At 44.1% G+C, this 13,104-nt stretch overlaps 1 protein-coding gene across 1 annotated transcript in view; it reads right to left on the bottom strand.

The window, feature by feature from the left end:
• The window catches only part of GRIA3 (glutamate ionotropic receptor AMPA type subunit 3), a 266,764-nt gene that overhangs the window by 10,136 nt on the left and 243,524 nt on the right, over positions 1-13,104 (bottom strand). The gene's annotated exons all lie outside the window — the stretch shown is intronic.

Genomic DNA, 13,104 nt, shown 5'->3' with positions numbered 1-13,104 from the left:
CAGTCAGAGCCACTGAGCAAACGCAGGAAACCCTACTGGTCCCCAGGTTAAGATTTCTTCCCTTCGCAATTTCTTCAGCTGCAAAATAGGAATAATGACCTTTACCTTGTCATCTTTCTAGAGCTAATGAATTTTAAATCAAGCATCTCTCACAACTTCAGATAACAAATGCATTATATAGAGAGGGTGGCATAATTGTGTTACGAGGCAATAAACTACCGTGTGTTCAGATTCACATGAGCAATACTGCCAATACCAGAGCGTGTTATTCTGAATGCCACCAACTTACGAGAAGGAAAGCAGACACGTTTCTGTTACTATGGACATGCCATAGAGTTTCTTAGCTTATCTGGGATAAGTTGGACCCACCAACGTATCCACTCACTGGTAAGACTTTCTATAGTCTCAGAGATCTGGCCTCTATCAGACTCTGACAGACCCCAAGCCTGTTTCCTTTCTTTCCCCCTTGGCTGTTGAGAGCAGAGAGACCATCTCATCCTGAGACATTCTGAGAAATGTATCATCATTTAAAACAATATGCAATTGCAGAGTACTTGAGATTTGAAAAACCGTAAACCTTGAGTGTCAGAGAGATGACCCTTTCTCGGTTGGTGCTGGGCCTGGCAGCCAGGACATCAGCATTTTGTATCTCACCGGCAAATTGAGGTCCTTTTTATACTTTAAACAAGTTCCTTCAATCATTGCCCAGAACCTTAGCTTTCTCAAATGCCAACCAGATTTGCTTGGGATGCAAAGCAACAAAAGATACTCAAATAAAACTTTGAGCCTCTTTAAAATATTCTTGGCAGTGAAAGTCAAGTCTTAGACTTTTAATCTTATTTATTTATTTATTTATTTATTTGTTTATTTTTAAAAATGTTTAGTTTTTAAGGAATCTCTACACCCAATGTGGGGCTTGAACTTATATCCCTGAGATCAAGAGTTGCACGGTCTACCAACTAAGCCAGCCAGGTGCCCCAAGTCTAAGACTTTAAAAAAAATTTTTTTTTAAATGTTTATTTATTTTTGAGAGAGACAGAGACAGAATGTGAGTGGGTTAGGGGCAGAGAGAGAGGGAGACACAGAAGCAGAAGCAGGCTCCAGGCTCTGGGCTGTCAGCACAGAGCCCGACGCGGGGCTCGAACTCACGAGCTGTGAGATCATGACCTGAGCCGAAGTCGGACGCTCAACCGACTGAGCCACCCAGGCGCCCCAAGTCTAAGACTTAAAGGACGGACAGGCCGTGTGTGGCCCTGAGATCAGTGTTGGAACCGCCTTCTCCCCTGCTTCCCGCTGTCTGGCCCCCTTTGGTTTCTCCTTTCCCCTTATAGGTTTTGTGTTATCACCACCTCTCCCCCAGTGCTCACTGGCACACAGGCTCAGATGGCAGGGGGATGCTTCCCAATAGCACCTGGGTGCCCGATTCCATCAGGACCACAGGAAAAATCACAAAGCACGTTCTTTCCCCTTTCTGTGTCTTCCTGCAAAGGGTGCAGTGTCCTCATCCTGCTAAGTCCTTACCAGTCCCTGTCCTCCCTCAAAGTACTATGTTCTTCAAATGACTTCACCCCATTTCTTCAGTACAGTGGCTCTCACTAGATCTCAGGAACAGAGCAGACTGGTCTAAGGCACTCACACTATGGTCCAAATAGCGATCTCTCTCTAGAGATCCTGGGTTTTAAAGAAGCTTGTCAACCATCAAGGGAACAAGGTTGATAATAGTGTTTGTTACATGTTTGCTCAGAGTAATAGTTCTCAACGTGTGGTCCAAAAACCCCTGGAGAAATCCCTGAAACCTTTTCATCAGAGGGTCTGCCTGGTCAAAACTGTTTTTATAATAACACTAAGACATCCCTCACCCTTCTCGCTCTTATTGTCTCATGAGGTACAGTGGAGTTTCCTGGAGGCTTCATGACATGTGATATTGCAATGAAAAAGCAATTGAATGAATTGCTTGAATTGAATTGAAGAGAATCCGATTCTCTTATAGGAAGCCAGATATTAAAGAGATTTGGAAATCATGGGACTCCTTACTAATTTTGTTTTGGAAAAGTATAGTTTTCATAAAAAGCATGTTATTTATGTTAACATATATTGGGTTTTTTATTTTTAAAATAAATTAATGAGTACATTCTTTTAAAATTCCATTTTAATTTCAGATACGGTAAATATTAGTAGGACACACATCAACAAAATCTTTTTGGAGTTCCCTATACTTTTTAAGTGTGTAAAGGGGTCCTGGAACAAAAGAAAGTTTGAGGAGCACTGGTTTTGGAGGATGGAAGGCTTTTCCCGTGCCGGGGCCTGTTCTGGGTTGCCACCGTCCGCTCTTACCAAAACCCAGGCTCAGTAGGCCAGCAATTTGGGGTCCTACTTCTGACAAATGGCCTGTCCCCGGTGTGGGCCATCCGGTGGCTTCCACAGAATGGCAGCTAACCGCTCTCCGTCGCTACGGCCTCCGCGGTCACAGTGGAGGTGAAGTTAGTGCAATGGTTCTCAATCAGGGGTCATTTTGTCCTCCAGGGGGATATTTGGCAAAGTCTAGAGTCATTTTTCTAGAGTCACAGCTGGGTGAGGGGGCCCTGCGGGCGTCTAGTGGGCAGAGGCCAGGGATGCTGCTCAACGCCCCACTTGGCACAGGACAGCGGCCACAACTAAGCCCCGAGTGTCAACTGTGCCGAGTTTGTCCCAGAGCAGCCAGACCTCATCCAATGCCCAGGGACTTTAGAGCAATCTGACAAATGATATACTTTTAGAAGTTTAGTCTTTGGGGAAAAAGAAAATCGCAGGGCTTATGAAATCTGCAGCAAACCAATGGGCGTGTGGGAACTTCTAAATAAAAATGAAGGAGAAAAACAAACATTCCAAGCAGCAGCGCAGCCAAGGAGCATGAAAACGGTCATCAGAAATCACAGACAATACCACTGAACAAGGTGAGGATAGCTGCCAAGAAAAGAAAATACTTTAAAGGCCCAAATCTCCTAGAACTGTTGGTTGCTGCAGGGGGGAATAAATTTCCGAGATGGCAGAGCAAAACTGCCGTTTTCTCTCTTACTGTACTTTACTGGATGTACTGCCCAGATCAATCCAAATCAAATGAATGTGTTGACACCCTCCCCCAACACACACACACACACACACACACACACACACACACACACTTTGGTATTTTAAAGAAAGAGGAATTAGGTGGGCATTTGGTCATTTTAAACATCACTTTCCCCATGAAACCATTTCTCCCCACCTCAATATTTTCTTCCCTCCTTCATCTTCTTCCTGGCCTTATAATTTATACCCATGTCTTGTAACTCCCACTAGACCATGTGCTTTCCAAGTGCAGGGACCATGGCTTAGGTATTTGCATCCCTGCTTAGAATCATTCTCTCAACAAATACTTGTTTTGAGTAGATAACTCTCTTTTAGTGCTTTGTTTTCAGCCTGGTGTTTTACAAAATTATCATAATTATTGTTGTTCGAGCTTAACGATTACTCTAAGAAGGTAGATTTATGGTCTCTACTTTGTAAGTGAAGAAATTGAAGCACAGATAGGTTAAGCAATCTGCTTAAACTTGCACAGCAAATTATGGGGCAGGCCAGAGGGCAAATTACTATATATTCAACTCTGCACTGTGCATTCTCCAATGGAACACACAAAAGGGTAGCAGTGCTCCTTAGATTTGTTCTTTGCGCTTGGATGTTCATAATGAAGTTTGTCTTTGGGGACCACCGTACTCCAAGTAGCTCTCAACCTAGCAAGGGCGTATCTTGCAGCGGGCCGTTCAGCGTGCTGCGGCTATATGTCTCCAGGGGAATGTTTCACAGCAATTACTGCAGGCCCTTAACTAGTACCTAAGAGAATTATAAGTCAGATATATTTATTGTACTCACCTCAATAGAGAACAGAAAGAATTTAAAAAGTAGGTCAGATTCCTATCATGGAAATCACTCAGGAATTCTCCCCTCTGAAGGGCTGGCTACGAACCTTCTGCTGAGTACAGCCCTCCCAAGACAAAGGCAAGGGTCAGGAGGCTCAGGGAGCGAACAGGAGAGCTTGGTGATGTAATTTCAGGGGGTCTGGGAATATCCCGCTGTCCCAAACTATTTTCCTCACGGGTACCTGAAATTCCACCATGAGAATCACACCCCTCTACGTGTGGACATCATTCCTCGTTAAAATGCAAAGCTTCTTGGGAAATGGGAAATGAACCAGAGTAACTACTTACAAACTCCAACCCTTTGTTCCATTTTGTTTAAACAATGTTCAGAGAGTGTAAAGCTCCCTCAAGGAGAGAACGGCGTGTGCCGCGCCCGAGTCATAGACATGTATATGGATTGTGGATCGGATGGAGAGGGTAAGAGCAAATGTGAGTTAGAGAGTCATTTAAAAGGATGTGAGGGCAGTTCTGAGCTGTGGTGGGACAGTGGATCCTGAGTATGGGGGACAGGCATGGAGTGGCATCTCTCTTTCGCTCTCTTTTAATAGAGGTAGTCCCTATAATTCGTAGCGCCGTGAAAAGGAGTTCTACTTTTGAAACAACAACAACAACAACAACAACAACCCTAACTGGCTGATACAAATTTTTGCTTATCTCTGCCATCCGCACTGGGCAGTACCTCAGCCACAAAGGACTGTGCTCACTAATCCAAAGCATCCAGCCCCAGGTGGCGGTTGTCCAGGTTCCCAGCTCATTCCTGGGCTGTGCCAACCAGTTCAGTGTTCTCTCAGTGATGGCCAGCATTGCATCTGGAGACTATTTTAGGACAAGAAGACCATTTTCTTTTCTGTGAAGGTAGGAACTATTTATTTAAAAAAAAGTAACTAAAATTTTTGCTCTATTTCCAAAGAAGTGTCCAATTTATTTATTTTTCAATTTCAAGTTCAGGAAATGCCCCAAATAGGCAGTTTGGAGTCATGAACAAAGAGAGAAATGTGCGGAGTGATGGGAGGGTGTGGAGTCTCGCCAGAGGGGGAAAGAAGAAAAAATGGCCTAGTGAGCTAATGACCAAGCTGATTCCTCCAAATGACGATCCTGAAAGGGTTGGTATAAAAATCTGTACTGTAGATATATGTCTCTGAGCCTGAAAAATATAGGAACCTGGGGTGCAGTACAGTTTGTTTACCCTAGAGACTGTGGGACATATCCTGCTCTCAGTGGCTTCACTTCTCATCTCTGAGCGGGGACACCTAAAGAGCAAATGTCTGCTTAATTAATGACGCCAGAAGATCTTCAATGGCGCCCTTAGGAGGGAGAGGGATAGATATATGGGTAAATATGTAGGTTACAGAGAAAGACAAGGAGCTCACAGAGAAGTAAAAGAAATAGATGAGTAAGGGTGGTGTATTTGCATAATTAAGAACCTGCTCTAACAAACACGGTGTCCGGATGATGAAAATGGAAGCTTATCACAACCTAAGCTGGAAGCCCTCCCCTCGCCTTATGCCTCATCTAAACCTCACTCCAAGTTACTGACACTTGCTTCTTGGTACCTAGTGATTTTTGGGGGGTGACTTTTTAGAACTGTCTGCAGCCTGGTGGAGGGAGGATATCCATCGTCTCTTTCACTGGCTTTTCTGCTGGAGATCTTTCAGCTTTTCATGGTGACAACTCACCTTTCCCAATCGCTCACTTCCTTCCCTAGATTTTTCTGGAAAACTCCTAGCATCACTCGGGAAATCACAGGCATGTGCACTCAGGCAGCTGTAGACAGCTCTGCCCAGGTAGGTCTTGATTTATTAAGTTGAAGCCACCTGATGACCAAGCAGGAGAGGATTCCTTGCTAGATGGAAGGATTTGCTCTGAGGTCCTTCATATTGTTTTCTGTTGGTTATCTTGGGATATGTGACCTCTCCGTACGGTAGCTGTTGGAGGTCACTGCAGCTCAAAATATGCCCTAGACTATACCAGAATCTGGAGTCTTAAAAAAAAAGTCTCTATCTGATTCTTTTCACAGGGCTTTCTGGATATAGGATTCTAGGAGAATGGGGGTTTATTTCAATTCTTCTACCCTTGGATCAGCGTGAGCTTTCTCCACAACCTGGGAGCACGTACCTATGACTGCTGGCATTACTGGGCTCTGGCCACCCAAGCAACCCTCAGTCCCAGGGGCAGCCCTGATGATTGGCAGTCATGCAGAGCTTAGTTGCTAGAAGCTCCCTCTGAGTGAGAATTTATATCTGTGTAGTTCACAAATGTAGCTCAAACCGATTTAACTCCTTGCTAATGAGATCATAATTTAATATAAGTGCAAAGAGCAAATTCAATAATGCATGCATATAACATCGGGAGTTGAAAGCTGTGAGTCATTTTACTAAGGGCCTAACAATGCTAGTGACTGAAACCTATTGATGAGCATCTGGGCTACAGAAGTTACTTGTGGATATGTGAGTGAAGCCAGTGCATTTCCAGATGATAATCTCTCAAATTCAACGGGATAGACCCCTTGATTCTACAAGTTGCGGATTTCACTGGTGATTTCTGCCAAACCCGGCCTTTGTCCAACCTCTCCATGTGGAACAGGAATCCAAAACCATGGTTGCCCGTGGACTATCTCACACACCCCAATTTGTCTGGGAAGACTCACTCAATTCATCCCTGATGGAGAGAAGGGGCTCAGGGAAGTTGTTAAGCATCTGGAGACAACAGTTTTGGTTAAAACGTGGCCACAGATATTTCCCCAAGTCATAACGGACATGATGCACTGGAAAACTCTGTTTTGAGATCCATTAAAAACTCAAACTATCAAATTTGGTTGGGTTTTATTATGTATAAATGTGTTTCCTTTGGTCCATCCCAGTGGCACCGAGAAAGAAAAGCATAGACTGAGAAGACAGAAACTGACCTCACATTAGATCGGAAACCCACATGACATGTGTTTCTGAAGATGTCGAGGTCATGCCCCCGACTCTAGGCAAAACGTTCACTGAGAGTTGAATATGATGGGTGCCAGCATCTTCTTTCTTCCCCAGCCCCCGGCCCCCCATAGGCCTCTCTTGACCGTGAGCCATAGAAAGATAATCAGTCTTAGCTTACACTCCATTAGATCACAACAAATGGGGTCTGGATATCAGATCTGAAACCTGACTACTTGCTGCCATGCCAGGGCACATACCACCCTCTCCTAGCACGCATTCCAGCATCCACTTATCTGCACTTTCCAGCAGTGATGTTACTAGACAGGACGCACAAGCAGAGTCCGTATTTTCCCTCTCATTCTCTCCCTCTCTTTCTTTTCAATGTAAAGTATGCTATTGCCTTAGTTTTATATTTTGAGAAATATTTGCTTCAAGGCCAGATGAAATGAAGCTTTAAGGTGAATTTAGCACTTGGAACACACTTTTGCCACCTGTGACCAATGGGGATTTGCCTCATGTGCCAAGGGCCAAATGCTATACCGCTCTCTAGAAAGTCAAAAGAGAATGGATTTCAATTGTTCTCCATAAATTTTCCCCCCACCCCCATTCCACCAACTTCCCACCCACAGTGCATGTATTTCAATCATTTCAAATCTTTCATGTTTCTTTTCCATGGCTGTCTTGCCTTTCGGAGAGTGTGGTTCTATAACCTTCTCTCCAAATGAAGGGAAACCAAACGATTTGGTCTTAGTGGGGCAGAAAGGGTATAGACACACACCGTTTCACTCTGCCACGGCAGCGGTGTCTTTCCTCTTGGCAATTGTACAATAGCATTCTTACCTTCAGGCCTTTCACTCCTGCTGCTCTTTCTGTAGCTCTGGTGTTGAACATTTGGTCATTATTTGTCAATAAGAAACACATTCAAGTTATCAGGATAACACCAAAGGCAACTAATCATGTCTTAATCATAGAAATCATGTTAAGGCCACGCAGTCAATTAAAAAAAAAATCATGAGAATGGATTAATTAATTTTTTTTTCTGGATTACATTTTTTTTTTCCGGTGGTAGAATTTATTCTTTAACACCATCTGGCAAAATCAATGGTTTTGGCAGTCACTGGACTGGTTCAGTTCTTAAGGCAAAAAGGTCCCTTGCTTGAAGCAGCCACTTGAGAGAAAGTGAGGGTTTGCTCTTGGGAAGAAGACCTGAGTAAGTTCAAGGAGCAAATTTAGTCACTACCAGGAAAGAAAACTGTCAGGTTCTTCATACTTCCAGGAGGCAGCACCAGCACAGAGACATGCAAACCAACGAAGAGCATAACATACTCACCCTACTCCTTGATCCCAAACCAGCCTCGGTGATTCACAGGAACTTCTTCTAAGACCCAGGAAGTGCCATCGATCTGTAATGATTCTTGCCTACACACATAACAGTGTCAATAAAGAGTCATTGGGATCCGTCTTAACCCTGGGCATCCAAAATGTCTACCTTTAGGGATGGCTCCTGCCAATAAAAGGTCCATCTTGTTGCAGGTAAAAGGCAGATGTAGATTCACATCCGTTACCCAAGGCCCAAGAATGTCAAAGAATTCTGGGTGTGGAAGAGAAGCGGTTAAGAGACGGCGGCATAGGAGAGGAGGATTGTAGACATACATGGAAGAAGAAATACACACAAAACGGAGGATCTCATTTATACATATGGGAAACATAGCACCACCTCATTCATCTAAGTACCACCAACTTTTTACTATCTTTGGATACGAGACTTGCTAAGCAAATGCCTGAGGTTTAAAAAAATGTCTGCTAGCGATTAGAAGGAAGGATGACTTTGAATTTCTTAAGAGAACAAACTCTTTCCAGGTACTATAAAAGCACCCACGTGAAAAGAAACACAACTCATTTTCACTGCAAGCCACTTTTTGAGTTTCTGAAAGCAAGTTCCCTAAGCGCTTCCTTCCCTAGGGTCACATTGGTTAGTTTATTCTAGTCCCTGTATAGTTTTGAATATAACCCCGCTGCATTTCTCTACCAATATCCTAGAAATCATAATGATCATTCAACCACTTCTTCAATCGATCAAAGTTTAACTGCATATCGCATCGTCATCGCTTACTTCCCTAGACGCCTTGCAAGCTAAGGCACCTATCATACAGCTCTCCTTCCGGTCAAGGGGTTCAGAATGGTTCCATTTAAACGTTCTGCTCCAATGTTCCCCCAAAGCACAAAGCCTGCCGGTTTCCAGCTTGCAACATACAGACACTGGAAGTCTGAATCCCTAGATGGAACTGAAGCCAGGGCCACTTTAGGGTGAGGTAGGGTAGGGTCCATAACGCCTTGTCACTCCAGTCACAGATAGCTTCTTTCACAGACCAGACCCCCTCTAGTAAGGTAAGTCTACTCAGGAAAGCTAAGCTGGTGCCCTTTCCCCAAGAGTAAGGGAGTGAAGCAGGGTGGGTGGGGGCAGATCAGAAGAATTTGAAAGTCTGAGGTGACGGGCAGCTGTGGAGGGAGGCTGACTGTGCTTATGTGGTCATTCAGCAGCTAAATCCCCATTCTGCTGTGATTCACAGCGACAGGCTTTCGCTGGCTGTGTCACAAAGCCCTGGTGCTTGGGGTTTATTACCGAAACCACCTACTAGCTCTTAATTACCGCATTTGCGCACACGCCATGATAACGCGCTAACACAAAGGGTGATTCGCAGGTTAAAAATTCCCCGACCACGCCTCTAACTTTCATGATCCTTGCCTGTACATTTGTAGGCCATCAAGGAAGGATCAGGTATGATTTGTTGGGGTCCTATTAGCCCCCGTTCAGGAAACTGGTGAAACCAAGCAGTGTTTCAGTTCTAGCCTATAGGTCTGGCTCAGGGGCCACCTCAGTGACTGACCTTGTCTTAATCCCCTGTATTCAAAAATGAAGTAAATATCTATTTCATTAGTTTGGGCACGTGCACATTTAAAACAGCCCGAAAATATTGCTGGTTCCTTCCAAAGAGGAGTAACTTTTTGAGACTAGGCTTAGAACGCATGATGGCTCATGCCAGGGGGTTAAAGTCAACAATTTAACATAACTGCCCATATTAGCGTTATTTTAAGGTCGCAGGAGAGAGACCAAGAGATAAGTATTACAGGTCTTTCCACCTCTCCCCGTTTCAGAGATAATAGGTGTGGGAGTGTTTTTGCAAAAGTAAAAGCACTCATAAATGTCAGGCTTTGTGATTATTGTCATTTTTAGTAATCAGTACTGAGGGCTGAAATGGCTTAAATATGCCATTTGCCTTGTAAGCCAGGTAGTTGTGAATGAACCTGATTCTTAGGGAAATCTATCACATGCAATCAGATTCACATTGCTCATTGGATGGGTACATGTGATAAATTGCTGTCTGCAGTATCATCGCAAGAGGTGACCCTGAAAGTCAGCAGAGATTTGTGGCAGCATTAGCTGTGTGACCTTCTCAAAGTCACCACCATCTCTGGGTCTCATTCTCTGTGAAATGATGGTATGTATTCAACAGTCAGTTGTCATGTTAACTGGGGATGGAATACAATCAGGAAGTGTAATTCCCAAGGCATTTTACTAATTCAGTTAAACTGCATGGATCTGGACTGACGGAGGGGAAGGACTGTCTGAATGGGAAAGTCCTAAATTACAAAACAGGTTTGAAGAAGGACGGTTTTATTACTTTACGTCTGTTTTGTAATTCAAACTCACTATACTACGTTGCCACAGTGGAGGTCCTTGTGAGACATACTTTAGCGGATAGGTCTGTGACCGATATGATTGTATCTAACACATGCTTGCAACATTTGAGAAAAAAATTTGTTCTCTTAAGGAAAAACTTCAACTGACAATCTAAAGTCTTCATTTGCTTAACAAACCTCTCTTGGCCCCTTTCCCGATACTCTTGCTCACTCCCAGAGAACCGTAGGTAGCAAGGAGGAAGAAGATAAAGGCAAGCTCCTTGTAATCCGGAAACAGAATAAGCAATCGTTGGATAGGCAGCACTCATTTTACTATTATCCAGAGCTGAGAAAAGGGTTGACTTATTTCAAAAGGCTGGCTGGAGGGATGACCAAAACAAGCGATTTGAGAGATGCCTGGCAGGTAGCACTAACGCCAAAGAAGTTGGAAACATTTAGGCTCTACTGAGATCTTTCTCTATTTGCATATCAAAAATCAGATAATCTGGAAATCGTGGGCTGGCAATAAAGTTACTTGATAACTTTGCAGCAGTATCAGCTGAGGAAAGAGAAAAGCTTGATTGCTCGTTGTAATTAGCAAATAGCTGGTCTAAAGTGCTAGGGGTCTTCATGATATACCAAAACATCTGGGTGGAAAGTAAACATTCGGCCAAATACATGCAGATTTTTTTGGTTTGTGTAACATCACACATCTGGTTATTTGAAAACTTCTGGGCACTTGGCATCATGTGGATCTTGACACAGTCCATGGCTCCTTCGTAACCATGCTGAGTGAATTCTCGAGAGCAGTGTATCCAATCCAGCTCGGGTTTCATCCTGCATGATCTAATTAGGTTCTCCGTGGCCTGCTAACAACATGAGAAAAAGACCAAGAAGAAGGTGCTAAATACTCTAGGTGTCAGGTTAGCCATTGTAAACCTCAAAGGAGCCCAAAGCTTGGCTAAACTGTGATTGTCATCAGTTCACACTGGTGGGAAAGGAAGTTACTGCTTTCTGACACACGGTAAAACCTTGATTAATTGGAATCCATAAGGGATGAATGGAATTTTCGATAAGAGTACTCATTTTGTTTCATTCTTGGCTAATGACCTTTTTTTTTTTTTTTCCTCAAAATGCTTGTATCCACTTTCTCGCCTCCGGGAAGCAGCCTCTAATGTTTGAGGGTCAATCCGGATAGAAGATATGGGAGACAAAGCTGAATGTGACCTAACCACAGGTCATCTCGTGGCAAATGATTAACAACAACAACAAAAGATCAATTCGTTGCAGTCTTCTGTTTTGGTACTATTGCTGCTTTCTCATCAATGTGGAGTACTGAGGAGGGGCAATTCAGTTAGTTGGGGTAGTGGTTAGGTGAGTTCTGGTTAATCAAGGTTTTACAGTAAAAGACCTCACCAATGCCTGGTAAGATTATGTGTTGAAGAAAGTTGTATTTGAATTTATCACTTTGAAAGTGCTCTGTGCTCTGTATCAGTGTTTCCAAACCCATGTTATCCTGCAGACTGGCAAACTAACTTTTCCATCAGGATCCTGCAGAATGGAGAGGGAAAGAGGAGAGCAGAGGTGGAACCATTGTCTCCGAAGGAGAAAAGGTTTGGCTTGCCTGTCTGTTGGCCTGTGTGTGGGAAACACTGTTCTTCACCTTAAGAGATGCCCATGGTATCTTGGTTGTACAAGAGTCGATCTTACATGCTTCAATATAATTGTCATGCCCTTTGGGTCATGGAGGATTGTGTTCTCAGGTCCTCTCCTGTACTTACCCAACGTGTCCTTCCACTACTTGCTGTCATGGCTTCTGAGCTTGCAACTACTTCTCGTTGCTTGGATGAGGGTTATTCGTTCTTTCTAGTCCCGAAGAGCATTATGGAGCCAAAGGAATGCCAAGTGAGATGGGTTTTCTCATGATGGCAGCCTGGATAACAATTAGACCTACCTGAACCAAGAACACGGCTAAGGAGAAGCCAAATCAGGGATTCATACACATGGAGTATCACGGTTAGGCGACGCGCTTGTTTAAAGATACAAAATATCTTTGCCGAGTCTGTATATGGGGTGGCCTACTGAAGAAAGACCCCATTTAACTTGAAACCGAGCTCGTTCTTTGGCTTTTCAAGTTAAGTGGGGCCAGCTTAAATAGGCCACCGCATATGAAGAACAACATCTCATCACTCATACACACGACTGAAGAAGGCAACTCTAATCAACCAATCAACCTCGGTGAGCAACCATCATGCCTTAGGGGGAAAAAAAAGGCCGTAACCCGACTTTTCAGTAGATAGATTTGACTTCTCACACCGCTCATGTGAGGCAGGCGGGGACAGTCTCAAGGAAAAGCCTTGGGCTCTTGAGAGCCTAGGCCGTGGAGACCCACACCGTGGCCTTCATAAGGCAACCGGTCTGGCGTGTGAGGGGAAGGGAGGGGTGTGGAGGGGGAGCCTCTGTCTGGGAGTTTAAGAAGGGACCCAAGTTAGATCAAAAATGCGGGCAGTGCCCCAAAGTCTTTCTGGTTCCCAAAGCTGCCAGGCAGCGGAATAACCTGGTCATTCCAC

Source organism: Lynx rufus, unplaced genomic scaffold (genome assembly GCF_022079265.1).
Source record: "Lynx rufus isolate CCGP_SWC_20201006 ecotype Redwood Valley unplaced genomic scaffold, mLynRuf1.p SCAF_19, whole genome shotgun sequence".
Classification (NCBI taxonomy): Eukaryota; Metazoa; Chordata; class Mammalia; order Carnivora; family Felidae; genus Lynx; species Lynx rufus.
This window is presented reverse-complemented; position numbering and strand designations above follow the sequence as displayed.